Source organism: Lepus europaeus, chromosome 3 (assembly GCF_033115175.1).
Source record: "Lepus europaeus isolate LE1 chromosome 3, mLepTim1.pri, whole genome shotgun sequence".
NCBI lineage: Eukaryota > Metazoa > Chordata > Mammalia > Lagomorpha > Leporidae > Lepus > Lepus europaeus.
The window spans coordinates 6,382,227-6,391,313 of record NC_084829.1 but is presented as its reverse complement, the minus strand read 5'-3'; positions in this window follow the sequence as shown (position 1 = coordinate 6,391,313).

Here is a 9,087-nt window from a genome sequence, read left to right as displayed (position 1 = left end):
CATTGGAGTACTAATTATAGCATTAAATAACAATGTACAGCACATTAAAGACAGAGATCCTACCTAATAGTTTTTTTAAAAAATTAATTAATTTTCTATGCCATTTCTAATTTAACACCAGGTTTTTTTTTTTTCATTTCCAATTCTCTTTATATACAGAAGATCACTTCAGTATATAATTAGTAAAGACCTCATCAGTTTGTCCCCAAACAGAAACACAAAGTATAAAAATACTGTTTCAGTACTAGTTATAGCATCACTTCACATTAGACAACACATTAAGGACAGATCCCACATGGGGTGTAAGTACACAGTGACTCCTGTTGCTGACTTAACAATTTGACACTACTGTTTATGGCGTCAGTAATCTCCCTAGGCTCTAGTCATGAGTTGCCATGGCTATGGAAGCCTTTAGAGTTCGCTGACTTTGATCTTATTCCGATAGAGTCATAGTCAAAGTGGAAGTTCTCTCCTCCCTTCGGAGAAAGGTACCTCCTTCTTTGATGGCCCCGTTCTTTGCACTGGGATCTCACTCCCAGAGATCTTTCATTTAGGTCTTTTTTTTTTCCATAATATCTTGGCTTTCCATGCCTACTATACTCTCATGGGCTCTTCAGCCAGATCCGAATGCCTTGAGGGCTGATTCTGAGGCCAGAGTGTTGTTTAGGACATCTGCCATTCTATGAGTCTGCTGTGTATCCCGCTTCCCATGTTGGATCTTTCTCTCCCTTTTTGATTCTATCAGTTAGTATTAGCAGACACTTGTCTTGTTTGTGTGATCCCTTTGACTCTTATACCTATCAGAGCCATCAATTGTGAGCTGAAATTGATCACTTGGACTAGTGCGATGGCATTGGTAGATGCCACCTTGATGAGATTGTGTTGGAATCCCCTGGCACATTTCTAACTCCACCATTTGCGGCCAGTCCGATTGAGCATGTTCCAAATTGTACGTCTCCTCCCTCTCTTTTTCCACTCTTAAATTTAACAGGGATCACTTTTCAGTTAAAATTTAAACACCTAAGAATAATTGTGTGTTAATTACAGAGTTCAACCACTAGTACTAGAACAACAACAACAACAACAAATACTAAAAAGGATAAAGTATTACATTGTACATCTAAAGTCAGGACAAGAGCCCATCAGTTCATTGTTTCTTATAGTGTCCATTTCACTTAACAGGTTTCCCCTTTGGTGCTCAGTTGTCACCGATCAGGGAAAACAAATGATATTTGTCTCTTTGGGACTGGCTTAATTCACTCAGCATGATGTTTTCCAGATTGCTCCATCTTGTTGCAAATGACCGGGTTTCGTTGTTTCTTACTGCTGTATAGTATTCTATGGAGTACATGTCCCATAATTTCTTTATCCAGTCTACTGTTGATAGGCATTTGGGTTGGTTCCAGGTCTTAGCTATTGTGAATTGAGCTGCAATAAACATTAATGTGCAGATGGCTTTTTTATTTGCCAAATTAATTTCCTTTGGGTAAATTCCAAGGAGTGGGATGGCTGGGTTGTATGGTAGGGTTATGTTCAGGTTTCTGAGGAATCTCCAGACTGACTTCCATAGTGGCTTAACCAGTTTGCATTCCCACCAACAGTGCGTTAGTGTCCCTTTTTCCCCACATCCTCTCCAGCATCTGTTGTTGGTAGATTTCTGAATGTGAGCCATTCTCACTGGGGTGAGATGGAACCTCATTGTGGTTTTGATTTGCATTTCTCTGATTGCTAGTGATCTTGAACATTTTTTCATGTGTCTGTTGGCCATTTGGATTTCCTCTTTCGAAAAATGTCTATTGAGGTCCTTGGCCCATCTCATAAGTGGGTTGTTTGTTTTGTTGTGGATTTTCTTGATTTCTTTGAGGATTCTGGTTATCAATCCTTTATCTGTAGTATAGTTTGCAAATATTTTTTCCCATTCTGTTGGTTGCCTCTTCACTTTCCTGACTGTTTCTTTTGAAGTACAGAAACTTCTCAATTTGATGCAATCCCAAATGTTAATTTTGGTTTTGACTGCCTGTGCTGCTGGAGTATTTTCCAAGAAGTCTTTGCCGGTACCTATATCTTGCAGGGTTTCTCCAATGCTCTCTAATAATTTGATGGTTTCAGGTCGTAGATTTAAGTCTTTAATCCATGTTGAGTGAATTTTTGTGTAAGGTGATAGGTATGGGTCTTGCTTCAAGCTTCTGCACGTGGAAATCCAATTTTCTCAGCACCATTTATTGAATATACTGTCCTTATTCCAGGGATTAGATTTGGATCTTTGGTCAAATATAACTTGGCTGTAGATGTTTGGGTTGATTTCTGGTGTTTCTATTCTGTTCCATTGGTCTATCCATCTGTTTCTGTATCGGTACCATGCTGTTTTGATAACAACTGCCCTGTAGTATGTCCTGAAATCTGGTATTGTGATGCCTCCGGCTTTGTTTTTATTGTACAGGATTGCTTTGGCTATTCGAGGTCTTCTGTGTCTCCATATGAATTTCAGCATCATTTTTTCCAGATCTGAGAAGAAGGTCTTTGGTATCTTGATGGGTATTGCATTGAATGTATAAATTGCTTTTGGGAGAATAGACATTTTGATGATGTTGATTCTTCCAATCCATGAGCATGGAAGATTTCTTCATTTTTTGGTATCCTCTTCTATTTCTTTCTGTAAGGTTTTGTAGCTTTCATCGTAGAGATCTTTAACGTCTTTGGTTAAGTTTATTCCAAGGTATTTGATTGTTTTTGTAGCTATTGTGAATGGGATTGATTTTAGAAGTTCTTCCTCAGCCGTGGCATTGCCTGTGTATACAAAGGCTGTTGATTTTTGTGCATTGATTTTATATCCTGCTACTTTGCCAAACTCTTCGATGAGTTCCAGCAGTCTCTTAGTAGAGTTCTTTGGGTCCCCTAAATAAAGAATCATATCATCTGCAAAGAGGGATAGTTTGAGTTCTCCCTTCCCGATTTGTATCCCTTTAATTTCTTTTTCTTGCCTAATACCTCTGGCCAAAACTTCCAGAACTATATTGAATAGCAGTGGTGAGAGTGGGCATCCCTGTCTGGTACCAGATTTCAGTGGAAATGCTTCCAACTTTTCCCCATTCAATAGGATGTTGGCCGTGGGCTTTTCATATATTGCTTTGATTGTATTGAGGAATGTTCCTTCCATACCCAGTTTGCTTAGAGTTTTCATCATGAAAGGTGTTGTATTTTATCAAATGCTTTCTCTGTGTCTATTGAGAGAATCATATGGTTTTTCTTCTGCAGTCTGTTAATGTAGTGTATTACGTTGATTGTTTTGCGAATGTTGAACCATCCCTGCATACCAGGGATAAATCCCACTTGGTCTGGGTGGATGATCTTTCTGATGTGTGGTTGCATTCTATTGGCCAGAATTTTATTGAGTATTTTTGCATCTATGTTCATCAGGGATATTGGTCTGTAATTCTCTTTCAATGTTGCATATTTTTCTAGCTTAGGAATTAAGGTGATGCTGGCTTCATAGAAAGAATTTGGGAGGATGTCCTCTTTTTCGATTGTTCTGAATAGTTTGAGAAGAATTGGAGTTAGTTCTTCTCTAAATGTCTGGTAGAACTCAGCAGTGAATCCATCTGGCCCTGGGCTTTTCTTTGTTGGGAGGGCCTTTATTACTGTTTCAATTTCTGTCTCAGTTATTGGTCTGTTTAGGTTTTCTATGTCTTCCTGGCTCAATTTAGGTAGGTTGTATGTGGCCAAGAATCTGTCCATTTCTGATAGATTTCCCTGTTTGCTGGCATACAAGTCCTTGTAGTAATTTCTGATGATTCTTTTTATTTCTGCGGCGTCTGTTATGTTTCCCTTTTCATCTCTGATCCTATTGATTTGGGTCTTTTCTCTTCTTTTTTTAGTTAGTTGGGCCAATGGGGTGTCAATTTTGTTTATTTTTTCAAAAAACAAGCTCCTCGTTTGGCTGATTTTTTGTAATGTTTTTTTGGATTCAATCCTGTTGATTTCTTCTTTGATTTTAATTATTTCTCTTCTCCTACTGGGTTTGGGTTTGGTTTGCTGCAGATTTTCTAGATCCTTGAGATGACTTGAAAGCTCATCTATTTGGTGCCTTTCCAATTTCTTGATGTAGGCACCTATTGATATAAACTTTCCTCTTAACACTGCTTTTGTTGTATCCCATAGGTTTTGGTATGTTGTGCTGTTATCCTCATTTACTTCCAGAAAATTTTTGATTTCTCTTTTAATTTCTTCTATGACCCATTGTTCATTCAGGAGCATGTGGTTCAATCTCCATGTGTTTGCACGTGTTCTAGGGATTCCCGAGTTGCTAATTTCCAATTTCATTCCTTCGTGGTCTAAGAAGCTGCATGGTATGATTCTAATTCTTTTGAATTTGCTGAGACTTGCTTTATGGCCTAGTATGTGGTCAATCCTAGAGAAGGTTCCATGTACTGCTGAGAAGAATGTAAAGTCCTTAGATGTAGGATGAAATGTTCTGTAGATATCTGTTAGATCCATTTGGGCTATAGTGTCATTTAAATCTACTGTCTCCTTGTTAATCTTCTGTCCTGTTGATCTGTCTATCTCTGAGAGTGGAGTATTGAAGTCCCCCAGTACTATTGTATTGGGGTCTAAGTCTCCCTTTAAGTCCCTTAACAAGTCTTTTAAATAAGCTGATGCCCTGTAATTACGTGCATATACATTGATAATCGTTTTATCTTGCTGTTGAATGGATCCCTTAATCATTATATGGTGCCCCTCTTTGTCTCTCCTAACAGTTTTTGTGGTTTATGTTGTCTGATATTAAGATGGCTATGCCCGCTCTTTTTTCATTTCTGTTGGCATGGTATATCTTTTTCCAGCCTTTCACTTTCAGCCTGTATGGATCATTGTTGGATAGATGGGTTTCTTGTAAGCAGCAAAAAGATGGGTTTTGTTCCTTAACCCAATCAGCCAATCGGTGTCTTTTAACTGGACAGTTCAAGTCATTAACATTCAATGTGACTATTGAGAAGGAGTAACTTTGCCCTGCCATTTGCCAAAGATACTTTCTAATATCTGGTTTGAGATTCCTGTGATCTTTTGCTGTGGGGTTTCCTTCCTTTACCTTCTTTCATATTGGTGACCGTGTTTCTATGTTTCTGTATGTAACACATCTTTAAGCATCTTTTGCAGGGCTGGACGAGTGGCAACAAATTCTTTCAATTTCTGTTTGCTGTGAAAGGTCTTTATTTCACCTTCATTCATAAATGAGAGCTTTGCAGGATATAATATTCTGGGCTGGCAGTTTTTCTCTCTTAGTACCTGGGCTATGTCTCGCCATTCTCTCCTAGCTTGTAGGGTTTCTGAAGAGAAGTCAGCTGTGAGTCTAATTGGAGATCCTCTGAGAGTAATCTGGCGTTTCTCTCTTGCACATTTTAGGATCTTTTCTTTATGTTTCACTGTGGTGAGTTTGATTACGACATGTCGTGGTGAGGATCTCTTTTGGTCATGTTTATTAGGGGTTCTATGAGCTTCCTGTACTATGATGTCTCTGTCCTTCTCCAAACCTGGGAAATTTTCTGCTAGTATCTCACTAAAAAGGCCTTCTAATCCTTTCTCCCTCTCCATGCCTTCAGGAACTCCTAGAATCTGAATGTTGGGTTTTTTAATAGTATCCTATAGATTCCTGACAATATTTTTTAGATTTCTAATTTCCTCTTCTTTTCTTTGGTTTGCCTGTTTCCTTTCCTGTTCTCTGTCTTCTAATTCCGATATTCTCTCTTCTGCTTCACCCATTCTGTTTTTAAGGCTTTCTAATGTGTTTGTCATTTGATCTATTGAATTCTTCATTTCATTATGGTTTCTCATCACTATCACTGTTTCTTGTTCTACTAGTTGTTTCATTTCATTTTGATTCTTCCTTAATATTTCATTTTCACGAGAGAGGTTTTCTATCTTGTCCATTAAGGATTTCTGTAGTTCAAGAATTTGTTTTTGAGAGCTTCTTAATGATCTTACCAATTTTTTTGAGATCTGCTTCTTGCATTTCTTCTATCTCATCATCTTCATAATCTTGGATTGGGGTGCCTTTTTCATTTGGGGGCATGAGAGTGTCTTCCTTGCTCTTGTTACCTTGGTTTCTACGTTTGTTTGGCATCTTGGAGGTGTGGCCAAAGAGCTCTGTTTGGTTCTTCAGTGTTGCCTAGGCTAAAGAGTTTGTTTTTCTTATGTAAAGTGGTCCCTGCTCTTTGTCTTTCTGGGGTTTGTAAGGAGAATGCAGAGAGGCTAGTGTCCCAGCTGGTTCCCCCCCCCCTTTTTTTTTCTTCCAGTCAGCCTGGTGTAGTTCCCCCTCACCCCCGCGTGAGCTCGGACCAAGGTCTAACCTTCGCAGCCAATGTCTCGGGTTACCTGTGCTTCCAGCGCCGGGGCTCAAATTCTGTGGGTGGGCTTCTGTAGCTGGGTTCGCTGTTTTCCCAACTCTAGTGGCCCCCGTGTCCGTGGTGTGGCTCAGTGCGGGTCGGGTTGGGTCGGCGCGGCGCAGCTGGGCGCTGCTAGGTGCGGCTCAGGGCGGCTCCGTGCGGCTCGGCAGGGCTCGGCACGGCGTGGCGTGGCACGGTGGGGCAGTGGGCCACTTTACTCTCCTTGTAGGTCCTCCGTGTCACATCCACTAGATCCGGAAGAGTTTCCTCTGCAGTTTTTTCCTCTGAGTCTCTTCTTAAGGGTACAGTAACTCCACCCTTGTTAAAATTTCTTTTCCCAAACTGTTGTGTGCGCCCTCACTCTTCCGCCATCTTGGCTCCCTGTTAACTTACGTTTCCCACTCGCGAGGTCTCCAGCTTCCTCTCCTCAGAGCTGAAAAGGCCGGGACCATTAGGATTATTGCAGGGCTCCAATGATATTACTGCATAAGAATAAGGATGTGGGAGTGGGCATTGAGTCTACTTATTAAGACGCTGGCTAAGACGCCCACATACCACTCTGGAGAACCAGTGTTCGACACCCAGCTTTGGCTCTTGATTCTAGCCACCTGCTGATGCAGACCCTGGGAAGTACTGGTGATGTCTCAAGTAGTAGGGTTCCTGCCACCTACATGGGAGACCTGGGATGTGTTCCTGGCTCCCAGCTTCAGTGCCCTGGCCATGTGGGCACTGGGGGCATGAACCAATAGCTAAGAGCCCTCTTCCCACCCTCCCCCACAACAAATATATCAAGAAAGTAAATTTGCGGTACTGAGCGTATGCCACCTAGGTTAATTTAGACATTTTATAATGAGTGCAGTCAGGTACCATGTAGCAATATTGTGGCCCATGACAAAAGGCACATAAAATAGTGGTCCCGAAGGTTGTACCTGAGCTAAAAACTTCCTACGGCCTGGAGACATCACATCTGTCGTAACGTGGCAATGTCGTGTGTTCCTCAAGTGTTCACAGTGTAAGCGCACCTGCTGTGCTGCCAGTTGTAGAAAAATACAGCACAGGGGCCGGCGCCGTGGCTCACCGGGTTAATCCTCCCCCTGCGGCACCGCCATCCCATATCGGCACCGAGTTCTAGTCCTGGTTGCCCCTCTTCCAGGCCAGCTCTCTGCTGTGGCCCAGGAGGGCAGTGGAGGATGGCCCAAGTGCTTGGGCCCTGCACCCGCATGGAAGACCAGGAGAAGCACCTGGCTTCTGGCTTCGGATCAGCGCGGTGTGCCAGCCGCAGCAGCCAATGGGGGCTGAACCAATGGAAGGAAGACCTTCCTCTCTGTCTCTCTCTCTCACAGTCTAATTCTGTCAAATCAAAAGAAAAAAAATACAGCATAGACAATTGCATACTGTGCAAAATCCTTGGTAATGGTAATAAGTGATCAGGTATCTATGATACTTTTTATCACTATATTGCTATTATTACAGTGCACTCATTCTATTTATTTTTTTTTTTTTTAAGTTCACTGTCAAATAGTGTTCTGTGTGACTCCAGCCGCAGCCTCATCCATCTCAGGTTTACCGAGTCCCTGGGCTATGTCAAGAGTCCATGTTGAGGCTGGCGCCGGGGTCCAATAGGCTAATCCTCCGCCTGTGGCGCCGGCACACCGGGTTCTAGTCCCAGTCGGGGCACCGGATTCTGTCCCGGTTGCCCCTCTTCCAGGCCAGCTCTCTGCTGTGGCCCGGGAGTGCATGGAGGATGGCCCAAGTGCTTGGGCCCTGCACCCCATGGGAGACCAGGAGAAGCACCTGGCTCCTGCCATTGTATGCTGGCCATTGGAGGGTGAACCAACAGCAAAGGAAGACCTTTCTCTCTGTCTCTCTCTCTCACTGTCCACTCTGCCTGTCAAAAAAAATTTTAAAAAAAGAGTCCATGTTGCGTGGCTAACTGTGCTGTCTGGGTTTGTGTAAGGGACTCTGTGATGGTTCCATGGTTGCACACTCGCCTGATGGCACATATCACAGAGCATATCCTAGTCATTAGTCGGCACAACTTTGCATGTATCAAAATGTCACATTGTAAAGTGTAAGTGCCGGTCTACACAATTCCTGTGTGTTGGTTATACTGTAATAAATCTGGGGGGAAACAGTTGTGGCTGAACCCAGATCCTCACATTGAAGCCCGAAAGCAACACCCGCCACCGTGCACTTCTGGAATTCTTGGTGCGTGAGGGAAATACCATCCTGCCGTGTTTCGGCCACCTTTTAGGATTCCCTTTATTCACAATGCAGGGCACGCCTCGTGGGTGCAGCGCCTGCAGCATTTTACTGCTTGACCTGGCCACGGCCTGGCTCACGTTGGAGCTCCTTATGTGTGTTCACCATCTTCCGCTCAGAAGCTGAAGCAGGCCATTAGCAGGGAGCTGGATCGGAAGTACAGCTTCTGGGACGCTGGCATCTCAGGCAGTGGCTTTACAAACTGTGCCACAATGCCGGCCATGCTTGGTGCCTTCTAAGGACTCTGTCCTCTGCTTGAAGTTGAGCATCCTCTCCCTGTGTCACCAGTCAGATTGGATTGGCCTCCTAATGGTCTCTTTCTAACCTAACCACCCCTTTGAAGGTACTATCTCCAAATAATATCACATTCTCGCTTACTAGGGTTCGGAACTTCAACCTGTTAGTTCTGGGGGGGGGGCACCACTCAGCTGACAGCTTTCATATGTGG